The sequence below is a fragment of the Psammomys obesus genome, unplaced genomic scaffold, assembly GCF_907164565.1.
Source record: "Psammomys obesus unplaced genomic scaffold, mPsaObe1.curated_primary_1811, whole genome shotgun sequence".
Lineage (NCBI taxonomy): Eukaryota > Metazoa > Chordata > Mammalia > Rodentia > Muridae > Psammomys > Psammomys obesus.
Window position 1 is genome coordinate 72537 of NW_026590365.1, and position 16749 is coordinate 89285.

The 16749-nt window shown below is 38.9% G+C and overlaps 1 pseudogene; it reads left to right on the plus strand.

The window, feature by feature from the left end:
- Positions 1 to 16343, plus strand: part of LOC129676534 (uncharacterized) — a 62440-nt pseudogene extending 46097 nt beyond the window's left edge.
- The last annotated feature ends 406 nt before the right edge of the window (positions 16344 to 16749 follow it).

Here is a 16749-nt window from a genome sequence, read left to right on the forward strand (position 1 = left end):
GTTGAAGTGTCCTTTGGGTATATGTCCAAGAGTAGTATAGCTATATCTTGAGGTAGGTTGATTCCCAACTTTCTGAGGAATGGCCATAATGATTTCCATAGTGGCTATAAAAGTTTGTACTTCCACCAGCAATGGAGAAGTGTTTCCCTTGCTCAACATCCTTGCCAGCATGAGCTATCATTTGTGTTATTGGTCTTAGTAATTCTAAAGGGTGTGTGGTGAAACCTCAAACTAGTGTCAATTTGTATTTCCCTGATGGCTAAGTACATTGAACATTTCCTTAAGTGTTTCTTAGCCATTTGAGTATCCTCCATTGAGAATTATCTGTTTAGATCTCCACTCCATTTTTAATTTCATTATTTGACCTTTTAATAACTAGTTTCTTGAGATCTTTATATTTTTGGATATTAGTCATATCAAATGTTGAGTTGGTAAAAGCTTTTCCCATTCTGCAGGCTGCTGCTTTTCTCAAATGACAGTATCCTTTGCTTTCAGTCCCATGAGGCCCCATATATTAATTGTTGATCTTAGTGTCTGTGCTAATGGTGTTCTCTTCGGAAAGTCTTCTGTGTCAATGAGTTCAAGGATATTTACCACTTTCTAGTTTATCAAGTTCAGTATATTACAGTAGTTTCATTTATTTGGTTTTGAGGTTTGTGCACAGTAAGACTGGACCTAGTTGCATTTTTCTATATGCAGACTTTTAGTTTTACCAGTACCACTTGTTGAAGTGCTGTTTTTTTTTTTTTTTTTCTTTCCAGTGTGTATTTCTGGCTTCTTTGTCAAAAAAAATCAGGTGTTCATAGGTGTGTGAATTTATGCCAGGGACTTCAGTTTGATTCCATGGACTAATATGTCTGTTTTTATGCTAATACCATGGTGTTTTTATTACTACAGCTTGCTAGTACAGCTTGAAATCAAGACTGGTAAGACCTCCACCAGTCCTTTTATCATTCAGAATTGTTTTAGTTAAACTAGATTTTTTTCCATATGAACTTGAGAATTATCCTTTCACGATCTGTGAAGATTTGTATTGGAATTTTGATGGGAATTGCATTTAATCTGTAGATGGCTTTTGGTAGGATGGACATTTTTACTGTTAATCCTACTGATCCATGAATATGGGAGAACTTTCCATACTCTGATATCTTCTTTAGTTTCTTTCCTCAAAGACTTGAAGCTTTGATCATATAAGTCTTTCACTTGCTTAGAGATATCAGAAGATACTTTGTATTATTTGAAGCTATTATAAAAGGTATTGTTCCTCTGATTTCTTTCTCAGTCCATTTGTCATTTGTGTACAGGAGAGCTGATTTTTGTAAGTTAAATTTGTGTCAAACTACATTGCTGAAAGTGTTTATAAATTGTAGGAGTTCCCATGTGACATTTTTAAGGTCGATTATGTATATGACTATATCATCTGAAAATAAAGATACTTTTACTTCTCCCTTTTCTATTTGTATCACCTTGATTTCTTTCAGTTGTATTAATTCTCCACCTAAGACTTCCAGCACTATTTTGAATAGGTATGTAGAGAGTGAGCAGCCTTGTCTTGTTCCTCATTTAAGTGGAAGTACTTTGAGTTTCTCTAAATTTAAGTTGATGTTGGCTGTGGGCTTGTTGTAAACTGTCTTTATTAGGTTGATGTATGTTCTTTGCATTTCTGATCTCTCTCCAGGACTTTTATCAGGAATAGGTGTTGGATTTTGTCAAAGGCATTTTTTGCATCTAATGGGATTTTCATGTGATTTTTCTTTCAATTTGTTTATATGACAGATTACATTCATTGATTTCATACACTGAAACATTCTTGTATCTCTGGTATGAAACCTATTTGCTCATAGTGGATGATTTTTTTTTATGTGTTCTTGGATTCAGTTTATGAATATTTTATCAAGTATTTTCAAATCTATGTTTACAAGGGAAATTGGTCTATATTTTCCTTCTTTGTTGGGTCTTGATGTGGTTTCGGTATCAGAGTAACTTGAGTACTCATAAAACAAAGTGAGAAATATTCCTTCTGTTTATATTTTGTGGAATAATATGAGGACAATTGAAGTTAACTCTTCATTGAAGTCTGGTAAAATTCTGTGCTAAAACCATCTGGCCATGGGGATATTTTTGTTTCTGAGACTCTTAACTACTGCAACTTTTTCACTAGATGGGGATATAGGTCTATGTAAACTGCTTATCTGATCTTGATTTAACTTTGGTATGTGATACCTATTCAGAAAAATTTCCGTTTTTTTTTACATTTTAAAATTTGGTGCAGTCAGGGCCGCTTAGTCCCTCAGTACAGGACTGACAGCGGGCTGTGCTGCGAGTTGTGTGTCAGACCTGCAAAACACCCAGGTGCACCAAGCTCCGAACCAGGGAACGGGCTTCACAGGACTTCCTGGCAGGCAAATAGACACCCCAGTTCTGCACCCGCAGCTGGACACCTGGGTACAGGGGCTTCAACACCACTGAGCTGTCTGAGCACACATTTGGCTCAGAGAACAGGAGGAACCCATGTGCTTTATGATTTGACCTGCTATAGGGTGAGTGTGCCCCCTAGTGTTGGCAGAGGCACAGATCCAGGGTGCTTCCAAGCTAGCAGCCAGACATCAGAAACCTCCCATCCACACATCCACTGTGGCAAACAGAGGGTATCCTGAGACACGGAGACCAAGGCTCTGTAGCACCACTAGTGGAGTTTAGGCAAACAACTCATTGAGCTCAGTTAGAGACAATACCAGTAATCTGTAGGCCACTGATATACCCAGGAAATTTGTGCACGCCATCAAACCAGCGCATGCGATAAATTCAGTGCCCGCAACCCCTTTGGTGACCTCAAGGCACCCTTCCCTCACACTGAAGGCCTCTACATTCTCTAAAACCCTGTCCCTGAAGGCAAACTTTCATGCACATTCACGCATACACCTTGCCTGCATCTATACTTTTGTGCACTCGCACTTCCCTCCCACAGGTAGAGTTGAAGCACCAATGCACACGCTGGAACCATTGGACCTCTCTAATCTCCCTGAAGAATTCTCCAGACACCAGAGGAAGACGGTACCAATCTGAACTGCAGAATCCAAGAACAAACAGTGAAGGGTACAGATAAAGAAATGCATAGAGGTCGGCGAAAGAACACACCCAACAAAAATCAGGAAATCATGGCCTCACCGGTAACCCCCAAATAAATGGATACCCCAATTCTTCAGAAACACAAAAAAATGACCTTAAAGACATACTTATCCAGTTATTAGAGTCACATAAAGAGGAAATAAACAAAGCACTCAGAGAAATAGCCACACAAATAGGAGGCCTTCAAGTGGAGGCAAAATTTGTGGCATATAGAAAAGAAACAAAAAATAATAGAGGCCATCATACAGAGACAGGAAGCCACATTCAAACAGATGAAAGAAATGGTACAAGACATAAAAATAGAATTAGAATCAATAAAGAAAACACAAACAGAGAAAACCCTGGAGCTGGAGAGCTTAGAGAAAAAAAAATCAGGAACCACAAGAGTAAGCATCACCAACAGAATACAAGAGATGGAAGAGAGAATCTCTGGAGCTGAAGATATGCTTGCAGAAATTTATACTTCTCTCGAAGAAAAAACAAAATCACAAAAGTTCCAAACACAAAACATCCAAAAAATCAAAGACACCATAAAAAGGCGAAATCTAAGAATAATAGGAATTGATGAAAAAGAAGACACCAGTCTCCAAGGTCCAGAAAATACCTTCAAGAAAATAATAGAAGAAAATTTCCCCAACTTAAAGAAAGAGATGTCCATAAACATACAAGAGGCCTATAGAACACGAAACAGACTAGACCAGAAAAGAAAATCCTCATGTCATATCATTGTCGAAACATTAAATATACAGAACAAAGAAAAGATATTGAAAGATATAAAAGGTGAGATTTTACCTTACACCCATCAGAATGGCTAAGAACAAAAACTCAAGTGACAACACATGCTGGAGAGGTTGTGGAGAAAGAGGAACCCTCCTCCACTGCTGGTGGGAATGTAAACTTGTACAACCAATCTAGAAAGCAATCTGGCACATTCTCAGACAATTAGGAATAGCGCTTCCTCAAGATCCAGCTATACCACTCCTAGGCATATACCCAAAAAAGGCTCAAGTACACAATAAGGACATTTGCTCAACCATGTTTGTAGCAGCCTTATTTGTAATAGCCAGAAGCTGGAAACAGCTCAGATGCCCCTCAGTGGAGGAATGGATACAGAAATTGTGGTACATCTACACAATGGAATATTACTCAGCAATAAACAAGGAAATCATGAAATTTGTAGGTAAATGTTGGGATCTGGAAAAGATCATCCTGAGTGAGCTATTCCAGATGCAGAAAAAACAAACAAGGTATATACTCATTCGTATAGACATATAATATATGAGTGAGTATATAAACCTACTAAAGTCTGTACACCTAAAGAAACTAATCAAGAGGGAGGACTCTTGCTAAAATGCCCAGTCCCTACCCAGAAAGGCAAAGAGGATGGACATCAGAAGAAAGAGAAAAGAGGAAACAAGTCAGGAGCCTGACACAGAGGACCTCTGAAAGGCTCTGCCCTGCAGACTATCAATGCAGATGCTGAGACTTATGGGCAACCTTTGGGCAGAGTGCAGGGAATCTTAGAAAAGAAGTGGGAAACAGTAAGATCCGGAGAGGACAGGAACTCTGCAAGGAGAGCAACAGAACCAAAGAAATCTGAGCACAGGGGTCTTTCCTGAGACTGATACTCTAACCAAGGACCATGCATGGAGATAACCTAAGATCCCTGCACAGATGTAGCCCATGGCAGTTAAGTATCCAAGTGGGTTCCATTGTAATAGGATCAGGGACTATCTCTGACATGAACTAATTGGCCTGGCCTGTAAATAGCTCCACCTGAGGGGGAAGCAACATTACCAGGCCATAGAAGAAGACAATGCAGCAACTCCTGATGAGACCTAATTGACTAGGATCAGAATAAAGGAAAAGAAGACCTCCCCTATCAGTGGACTTGGGGAGGGGCATGCACACAGAGGGTGGAGGAAGGGAGGGATTGGGAAGAGGGGAGGAAGGGAACCACAAGGGGGATACAAAGTGGATAAAGTATAATTAATAAAGAATTTTTAAAAATCCAGGAAAAAAAAAAGCAGCCAGGGAAAAAGGCCAAGTAACATATAAAGGTAGACCTGTCAGAATCACACAGGATTTCTCATCAGAAACTATAAAAGCCAGAAGGGCCTGGGAAGAGGTCATGAAGGCTTTAAGGGACCATATATGACATCCCAAACTACTATACCCAGCAAAACTTTCAATCGACATAGATGGAGGAAACAAAGTATTCCATGATAAAACAAAAGTTAAGCAATTTCTACACAGCAAACCAGCCCTACAGAAGACACTAGAAGGAAAACTCCAATCCAACAAAAACAACTATACCCAAGAAAACATAGGATACAAATAATGTCCCTACAAAAATTAAAAGAAAACAAGCAAAGAATCACAGTAAGACCAAGAACACCACAATAAGAGGAACTAACGTTCACTAGGAACTATTATCTATCAACATCAATGGACTCAACTCTCCAATAAAAAGACACAGACTAACAGAATGGGTGCAGAAACAGGATCTAACACTCTGCTAAATCCAAGAAACACACCTCTGCAAAAAAGATAAACACTACTTCAGAGTGAAGGGCTGGAAATATGTTTTCCAAGCAAATGGACCCAGAAAACAAGCTGGGGTAACAATCCTATTATCTAATAAGATAGAATTTCAACCAATATTAATCAAAAAAGATGAGAAGGGGCACTGAATCCTCATCAAAGGAAAAATCCACCAAGAGGACATCACAATTCTGAACATCTATGCCCCAAATACAAGAGCATCTACATTCGTAAAGAAAACATTATTAAAGCTTAAATCACACATCGATCCCAACACCTTAATAGTGGGAGACTTTAACTCCCCACTCTCACCAAGGGACAGATCATCTAGACAGAAGCCAAATAGGGAAATAAAGGCTCTTACAGACTCCCTAAATCAAATGGACCTAATAGATGTCTACAGAACTTTCCACCCAAACTCAAAAGAGTATACCTTGTTTTCAGCACTTCATGGAACTGTCTCCAAAATAGACCATATAGTTGGTCACAAAGCAAGCCTAAACAAATACAAGAGGATTGAAATAATTCTCTGTATTCTATCTTACCATCAGGGTCTAAAGCTGGACCTCAACAAAAATAGAAATAACATAAAGCCTACACACACATGGAAACTGAACAACTTGCTGCTCAATGACAGCTGGGTCAGAAAAGAAATAAAGAAAGAAATTAAAGACTTCCTAGAATTCAATGAAAATGAAGATACAACATACCTAAATTTATAGGACACAATTAAAGCAGTGATCAGAGGAAACTTCATAGCACTAAGTGCCTACAAGAAGAAATTTGTAACATCTCACACATGCAACTTAATGGCCCAACTGAAAGCCCTAGAAAAAAAAAGAAGCAAATACACCCAAGAGGAGCTGACAGCTGGAAATAATCAAACTTAGGGCTGAAAGCAATCAATTAGAAACAAATAAAAACATTCAAAAAATCAGTGAAACCAAGAGCTGGTTCTTTGAGAAAATCAGTAAGATAGACAAACCTTTACCAAAGTAACTAAAAGTCAGAGAAAAACTATCCAAATCAGCAAAATCAGAAAGGAAGGGGGGACATATCTACAGACACTGAGAAAACTCAAACAATCATTAGGTCATATTACAAAAGCCTATATGCCAAAAAATTTGAAAATCTAAAAGAAATGGACAATTTCCTTGATAGATTCCATCTACCAAAATTAAGTCAAGATCAGGTAGAAAGATCGAATAGTCCTATATCCCCCTGAAGCAGTCACCAAGTGTCTCCCTTCAAAAAGAATCCCTGGACCAGATGGTTTCAGTGAAGAATTCTACCAGACCTTCAAAGAAGTGCTTACTCCAATTCCCTTCAAACTATTCCACAAAATAAAAACAGGAAGAACATTACCAAACACATTTATGAAGCCACAGTCACCTTGATACCTAAACAACAACAAAAAAAGACCCAACAAAAAAAGAGAATTTCAGACCTATCTCTCTTATGAACATTGATGAAAAAATACTCAATAAAATATTTGCAAACTGAATCCAAGAGCACATAAAAGTATCATCCACTGTGATCAAGTAGGCTTCATCCCAAGCATGCAAAGGTGGTTCAATATACAGAAATACATCAATGTAATCCACCGTATAAACAAACTGAAGGAGAAAAAAACTATATGATCACCTCCTTAGATGCCTAAAAAGCATTTGACAAAATCCAACACCCATTCATATTTAAAATCTTGGAGCGATCAGAGATACAAGGCACATACATAAACATAGTAAAGGCAATATACAGCAAGCCTATAGCCAACATCAAACTCAATGTAGAGAAACTTAAATCAATCCCATTGAAAACAGAGACACAGCAAAGTCGCCCACTCTCTCCATATCTCTTTACTTGAAGTCCTAGCAAAAGCAGTAAGACAACTAAAGGAGATGTAGGGGACACAAACCAGAAAAAAAGAGGTCAAAATTTCACTATTTGCAAATGATATGATGGTATACATGAACAACCTCAAAAATCCAACCAGAGAACTCATTCAGCTAATAAACACTTTCAGCAAAATGGCTGGATACAAAATTAACTCAAAAAAAATCAGCAACCATCCTGTATACCAAAGACAAAAGGGCCGAGAAAGAAATCAGGGAAACAACACCCTTCACAATAGCCACTAATAACATAAAGCACTTTGGGGTGCCTGAAATCAAGCAAGTGAAAGACCTGTTCTAAAATATACTTCATGTCTCTGAAGAAAGAAATAGAAGAAGATATCAGAATATGGAAAGATCTCCCGTGCTCATGGATCGGTAAGATTAACATAGTGAAAATAGCCATTCTGCCAAAATCAATCTACAGATTTAATGCAATTCCCATCAAAATTCCAACACAATTCTTTATAGAACTGGAAAGAAAAATTCTCAACTTCATATGAAGAAATTAAAAAAACAGAATTTTCAAAACAATCCTGTGCAACAGATCATCTGGAGGTATCATCATCCCTGATCTCAAGCTGTACTACAGAGCAATAGTAATAAAAAATGCATGGTATTGATATAGGAACAGAAAGGAGGATCAATGAAAACTAATAAAAGACTCAGAAATAAACCTACACACCTATCAATACTTGATTTTTGACAAAGAAGCCAAGACCATTAAGAAAAAGACAACATCTTCAACAAATGGTGTTGATCCAACTGGATGTTTATATGCAGAAAAATGAAAATAGATCGTTATTTATCACCCTGCCCAAAACTAAAGTCCAAGTGGATCAAAGACCTCAACATAAAACCAGACACACTAAATCAGTTAGAAAAATAAGTGGGGAACAGCCTAGAACTCATTGGCACAGGTGACAATTTCCTGAACATAACAACAGCACAGGCTCTAAGAGCAACTATCAATAAATGGGTCCTCATGAAAACTGAAAAGCTTCTGTAAAGCAAAAGACACTGTCTTCAGAAAAAAAAACAACAGCCTACAGACTGGGAAAAAATCTTCATCAACCCTATATCTGACAGAGGGCTGATATCCAGAATATATAAAGAAGTTAAAAAGCAATAAATCAAGCAATCCAATTAAAAATTGGGTACAGAGCTAAACAGAATTCTGTATAGAGGAATATAGAATTGCAGAGAAACACGTAAAGAGATGCTCAATGTCCTTAGCCATCAGAGAGATGCAAACAAAAAGGACACTGAGATTTCACCTTACACCCATCATAATGGCTAAGATCAAAAACTCAAATTACAACACATGCTGGAGAGGTGGTGGAGAAAGGGGAACCCTCTTCCATTACTGGAGGGAATGTAAAACTTGTACAACCACTTTGGAAATCAATCTGGTGCTTTCTCAGACAATCAGGAATACTGCTTCCTCAAGATCCAGCTATACCACTCCAATGCATATAGCCAAAAGATGCTCAAGTACACAACAAGGACATTTGTTCAACCATGTTTGTAACAGCTTTATTCGTAATTGCTAGAACCTGGAAACAACCCAGATGTCCCACAATAGAGGAATGTATACAAAAATTGTTGTCCTTTTACACAATGGAATACTACTCAGCAATTAAAAACAAGGAAATCATGAAATTTGCAGGCAAATGGTGGGATCTAGAAAAGATCATCCTCTGTGAAGTATCCCAGAAGCAGAAAAACACATGGTATATACTCACTTAGAAGTGGGTACTAGACTTGTAAGATAGGATAAACGTACTAAAATCTGTACACCTAAAGAAAATAAACAAGAAGGAGGACCCTGGGTAAAATGATCACTCCTCACTTAGAGAGACAAATGGGATGGACATGGGAAGTAAGAGAAAACAATAAACAGGACAGGAGCCTACCACAGAGGGCCTCTGAAAGTCTCTTCCCAGCAGTGTATCAAAGCAAATGCTGAGACTCTTAACCAAATCTTCGGCAGAATGCAGCGAATCATATGAAAGCAGGGAGAGTTAATATGACCTAGAGAGGACAGGATCTCCACAAGATCAAATATATCTGGGCACAGGGGACTTTTATGAGACTGTATCTCCAAACAAGGACCATGTATGGATATAACCTAGCACCCCTACTTGGATGTAACCCATGATAGCTCAGTATCCAAGTTGGTACCTAGTAAGGGGAACAGGGACTATTTCAATGGCTGGTCTTTGACCTCTCCCCTCTTACCCCTGAGGGAGGAGCATCCTTGCTAAGCCACAGATGAGGACATTGCAGCAAGTCCTGAAGAGACCTGATAACCTAGGGTCAGATGGAAGGGGAGGAGGACCTCCCCTATCAGTGGACTTGGAAAGGGGCAAAGAGGAGATGAGGGAGTGAGGGTAGGATTGGAAGGGAATGAGGGAGCAGGCTACAGCTAGGATACAAAGTTAATAAACGGTAACTGATATAAAAAATTAAATGAAAATAAATTAAAAAATAATAATCTAATCTGGCTACTGGGCTGAAAAATAGGATGTATGATTTCATGAACATGTTCTACTGTGTCAAGATTCAGCAGAAAGCCCACACAAATAAGAATGGCAACTAACTAAAACGCTCAATCCCCATCCTGAAAGGCAAAGAGGATAGACATCAGAAGAAGAAGAAAACAGGAAACAACCTAGGAACTTGCTACAGAGGGCCTCTGAAAGCCAGAAGAAGAAAACAGGAAACAACCTAGGAACCTGCCACAGAGGGCATCTGAAAGCCTCTGCCATGCAGACTGTCAAAACAGATGCTGAGCCTGATGGCCAACTGTTGGGCAGAGTGAATGGAATTTTATGTAAGAAGTGGGAAATAGCAAGAGCTGGAGAGGACAGGAACTCCACAAGGAGAGCAATAGAAGAAGAAAATTTGAACACAGGGAACTTCCCAAAGACTCATACTCCAACCAAGGACTATTCATGGAGATAACCTAGAACCCCTGCACAGATGTAGCCCAGGGCAGTTTAGTGTCCAAGTGGCTTACATAGTGATGGGAAGAGGGACTGCCTCTGACATAAACTGATTGGCCTGCTCTTTGATCACCTCGCCCTGAGGGGGGAGCAGCCTTACCAGGCCACAGAAGAAGACAATGCAGCCACTTTTGATGAGAACTGATAGACTAAGATCAGAAAGAAGAGGAGAACCTCCCCTATCAGTGGACGTGGGGAGGAGCATGCATGCAGAAAGGGGAGGTAGGGTGGCATCAGGAGGGGAGGAAGGAGGGGCTTATGGGGGGATACAAAATGAATAAAGTGTAATTAATAATAATAAAAAGAAAAAAAAGAATGGCAAAGCCACAGAAGCCAGGATGGGCTTCAAATGCATGTGATCAGCACCACCATATCTTAAGGGATATCCACCTCCCAGCACTTGCTTTTCAATCACAGAGGTGGCTAGTCACACGATGCTCCCTCTAGCTGTCCTCCTCAAGAAGCTGTCTGCTTCCAGTGCTCCTTGGTATTGTTGTTCTTTCTCAGGTGTTCATCTGTCATTGATCACCAACCCTCCTACCTTATATCCCTGGACACAGAAGAGAGGCATTGTTAGTGGACAAAAATAAAATATCAGTCTCCTGACAGCAGCAAACACCTTCAAAGACTAGTATACCAGAGGTCCAAACTGGTGCTTTCCCTAGAATCCAGAAGATAGTTGCTGAGTTTTGTTCCATGGAAAGGAGTATTATAGACAGAGTATTTTTGATCTCTCAATATCCACCGGTGATCCACTGATGAGAGATGGTATTAAAAAGTAGATCTTATTATTCCTCTGATATTTACTCCAAGTTTCATACAGACAGTTTTTGGATCTTTTTCTTTGCCATGTTCCTCCTCTGATAAGGTCAAAGTAACAAACCATCATCTTCATTTTTTTGTTTTTGTTTTCCACATATTTTTAAATGTTTCATATACAGAGTCACCAAATCCCTTGTGCCTCACAATTGGTGAATCAGGATAACCAAATGCATTTGTTTCTTTAAGTTTGTAAAATGGCTCACACCATGGGCTTCTAGTTTTCTCTGAGCTTCCCTGAGCGGCTTCAGTAGCTGGAGAAGTGTTCAGTAGCTATAGCTGTGGCATATTGAAAAGCCTATTCCAGATGTTCCAAAATATGTTAGATTTTTTAATTTAGAATAACTTCTAAGAGTACAATGTTTACTTGTCAGGATTCTTTAGAACAAGATTTATATCTCTATCATGTATCTATGTATGTATGATCTATCTTTATATATCTACATCTATCTATCATATATCTTCCATCTCTTATGATCTATCTATCATCTATCTATTTATGTATCTATCTATCTATCTATGTATCTATGAGGGCAATTTATTACAGTGGCTAACAATGTGTGGTTTAGCAGATCCAACAATGCCTGTCTACCAAAAGAAGGTCTAAGAATGCAGTAGGTCTTCTGGCAAAAAGGCTGCATGTCACAGTCTGACTGCAGTATATTCCAGAATCAAAAAGTGAGCTTCAATGCCAGTTAAGGAATGGACTTGCTCTAAGATTGAGAGCAAGCAGACAACAATAACAAGCTTCCGTCCATGTCCTTTATATAGGCTGCCAGCACAAGGTGTGGTCCAGATTAAAGCTGGGCCTTCTCATCTCAAATGATGTCTGTTTAACGTCATATCTCCTCATTTCAAAGATGTGCATGAGAAATGAGTCTTTCAATTTCAAAAGATTTAATAACAGGAAAAGAATTTCCAGAGGTGTGACTAGTCTGTTGAATTTCAGTTAATTTCAGGGGTGGTCAAGTGGACAACCAAGAATTGTCTTCACAGGGTTCTATAAGTTACAGTGGCTATTTAATGCATGACTCAATAACAAAGTAATTTTAAAGACTTCACTCTGGCATTTCATGTATGCCCATTGGAACATAGTATTGCTCAGGAATCATCACCTAGTCCTAGTAGTCATGGAAACATAAGAATGCGTACAGTAACTTGTTTCTGTTAAGGTTGGCAGTCACTAACATTTGGGCTTCCTAGAAGAGAGATAAAAATGTAAGACATTTGACATGAACTCAATGGCAGGTTCTTTGATATCCCCTCCCCCAAGGGAGGAGCAGCTCTGCTAGGTTACAGAGGAGGACTTTGCAGCCAGTCCTGAAGATACCTGATAAAACAGGGTCAGATGGAAGGGGAGGAGGTCCTTCCCTATCAATGGACTTGGAATGAGGCAGGGAGGAGATGAGGGAGGGAGGGTAGGATTGGGAGGGAATGAGAGAGCACTATACAGCTGGGATACAGAGTTAATAAAATGTAATTAATAATAAAAATTAAAAAAGAAAAAAAATGTAAGACTTTTATATATTCCATGTGGTTTTCATTAACCACTTTCACTATCCTAGCACAGAGACTGCCAAAGAACTCTGACATATAGATTAGGTTACTTTTGGAATCCCTTCCATTTGAGGACATCCTGCTGAACATCATAAGTGCCAGTAAACCCTGTATTAAGGCTCCCAGACCTGAATTGACCACATATCCAAGTAACTCACTGATGTTGTAAATGGGAATTAGCGACTTTGTAGTATTCCCTATGTATAAAATGAGGCTAACAAGTGTGTCGGTAACATTGAAAGGTCATGAATCTCCCGGACTGCTTAAAGTAGTTTCAAAGCAAACAATGAGATATGAATTCAAATGTTTGTGAGAACTCAACAGTCAGCAAGGCTTTGTGCTGAGCTAGAACATGTCACTAACAGAACTTCTTTCATTTGGGGCATTCAGCTCTTATGATGATGATGCTCTCTCTGATACATATTTCCAATGACTTAGAAGAAGAGTGGTGATATCAGCATCCTCCAAATGAATCATGTCAATGACAACACTAAAAGGTAAAAACATAAAATATGACATATGAAGGCTTTCTACTTGGTTCTTTACAGAACTGTTGTATCTATCCTTAGGGTTCAGGAAAAAAAAAATCACTTCCTGACAAGAGAGCTCATTTGTCTGAAACAAAATCATTCTCCATCCTGATTTCATTTCTGATTCAAAGCATCTTGCTCCTGCAGTCAGACTGCCTCAGAGCTGCCTTGGCAAGGCAGAGCTAATGGTGGTACTGAAGCCACCATCAATTGCAAACCCATCTTGTTGATGTAATTTCCCAAGTAGTACATCTACTGCCTTCACCCCTTTAGGAAACACAATCCACAGAAGATTGTGGAACATTGGATAGCTGGTAGGTAATGCATCCTGGCAAGGAAATCCCATTTGTAGGCTCCTCAATTTTCTTCCTGTGAAATGGTAACAGCATTATGCACAAGTTAGACTCATTGAAGAACGTTGCATCCTTCCCTTTTGCTAAATGACTTATGAGGATATCTAGCATGATTTTCTCATATTCCTTATTGCTATAGTCAAAGATTTGAATTGATGGAAGAGCCAAATAAGTTGTTTCACACTATTTAAGTGAAGTGTATGTATTGTGTCAAAGATGACACTGGTTCACCCAAAGTACCTCAACATACATTGTGCTGTACCCAAATGAAGTCAATTTTAGTAAGATGCAATATTGAAAAAATAGCAGATACAAAATGTACATATCCATGATTCCTCATCTTTTACAAACATATTGTTTTGTGGTCCTGAGTTGTGAATGCAGCACCTCACACATAGTAAGCAATCATCGCTCCATCCAGTTACAAATAGAAGTTTAATTTTGTGTTCATGCTGCTTTTAATTGTGCAATATTACACATAACTTTTTTTTTTTTAGAAATGAACACTATTTAGGAAATATGAAAGTAATTATGATGGCGTCTTCTCCATTACTTGGTCAACTTACCATTCATTTTTTTGTCCATATTTACAATGATACATATTGAGATAGTTAAGGAAGTCACATATGGCCTACCACAGAGGGCCACTGAATGACACTACCCAGCAGGGTATCAAAGCAGATGCTGAGGCTCATAGATAAACTTTGGGTAGAATGCAGGGAATCTTATGAAAGAAGGTAGAAATAGAAAGACCTGGAGGAGACAGAAGCTACACAAGGATAGCAACAGAAACAAAAAATCTGGGCCCAGGAGTCTTTTCTCCGACTGATACTCCAACCAAGGACCATGCATGGAGAAAACCTAGGACCCTTGCACAGATGTAGCCCATGGCAGCTCAGTCTTCAAGTGGATTTCCTAGTAAGGGGAACATAGACTATCTGTGACTTGAACTCAGTGGCTGTCTTTGATCACGTCCATCTTACAGGGGAGCAGCCTGATGAGGCCACAGATGAGGAAGACAATGTAGCCAGTCCTGATGAGACCTGATAGGCTAGGGTCAGATGGAAAGGGAGGAGGACCTCCCCTATTAGTGAACTTGGAGAGGGGTATGGGAGATGAGGGAGGGAGGGTGGGATGGAGGGAGAATGAGGGAGGGGGCTACAGCTGGGATGCAAAGTGAATAAATTTTAATTAATATAAAAAATAAAAATTAAAAAAGAAATCACATATGCTTTGTTTTACATAAATGGGCATAATGTGTACATTATGTTTTTTTGTTTGTTTCTTTCTTTCTTCTAAAGGGTTTACAGATATTAAGGTGTTCTAGTAAGAATCATGCAATAATCCACTACAATAATTTGAGCATTCCTCTTTTTGGAACACTCACTAAAGTTATATATAATCGTTCTGTTTTGCAAAGATGGATGCAGTAAGCATCACCTTCAATGATACTATAAACTCTTTTTCCACCATTAGCTCTAAGTATTGAAATTCCTAGTCAACAAATAGAAACATAGCAGCATTTGAAGGATATTGTCAAATCGTGTCTAAAACATCTTACAATCTGGACTCCTGCCACAGTCATAGATCTCAAAGCCTTATACATATTTAACTAGTGTGTAGAACCATAATAGCGTATATAGACTACTTAAATAAACTGTTGAGTTGGTAGCGACAACTGTAGGTAATTAGTAAACCATGATTTATAAGTTTCCCAACCCTTCCATCATGTTCCTGGCTTGATATTACACTTGTTCTACCGCATTTTCAGATTTGCTGGGGCAAAGGAGTGGATCTTCAGATTGACTGGTTTCTTTTGTAGCTTCCTATCTTTGGAGTTTGGAATAATCCTTGCAAGCAGCAGACACTTGGTGCCTAGGGAATCCAATGATAAGGTTGTTCAGCTTGTGTACATTGGACTCTGGGAAGCTTATTACTATCTAGACCTTATCATCTCTGGTTCTGTGACCATAATTCTGGTACACAGACTTGTCAACTCGAACTGGACCATTTCACCTGAATTTTGATGTGCACAGACTCTGATATTACTGGCAATGCTGATAAAACCTTTGCTGTGGTTTTTAGCTCATCAGCTCTTAGGGTCAGCAATTGTCAAAGCCCCAGTCCCTGAGATTCAATTACTGTGCTGTAAATGCTCTGTCTTAATTCTGGTTGTCAGCAACCTATGAAACCATGTAGTACATTTTTTATGGCAAAACCACCCTTGATTTTCCACCCACCTTTCCAGTTACGAAAGCAGCCCTGATAAACAAGCACAGCACTCATGTGTTCCCAGTAGGTATCCTGACAACCACCCCAACACTCTTTGGTGTGATTAAGTTCCTCTTTGAAGTCAAATCATTAAAAGTACAGAAGAATCTGAATGGCAAGCATGCTTCCAAACAGGCCAATCAAAAGGTCTGAAATGAGAGTGTTGGTGTTTACAAAATATGCCAGGAGACTCCATGGCCCAGTGTCTTATACCCACATGACACTCTTACAGTTATCTAGTCATTTAAAATAAAATATATTTGATTTTGAGGTTGTGTTTGAATTTTATCTTCTGTACTCGTTCATTATATTTCTTCTTTAAAGACATTCACACCCTAAACTCTGCATGCCAAGATGATGTGTTCTGATCATGCCAACTCCCTATAACGAGCAAAAATACTGGTAAAATGAAAATGATGTAAATTTAAAAAAAAGTCTAAGGTGCGAGGTTTATTGTTAAAGTGAAAAAAACAACACACATTAATGTAAGCATGTATGATACATGCTTACAAGTTTGGAGACATTTAAGCCTCAATAATGTGTATTGAGGACAGTGCAGAACTTGCAACCTTGTCACTGTTAAAAGGTCTGCTTTCTGGAGGGAAGGAAGGGTAATTATGCACTGAGGATGTTTAGAACCTGTGAA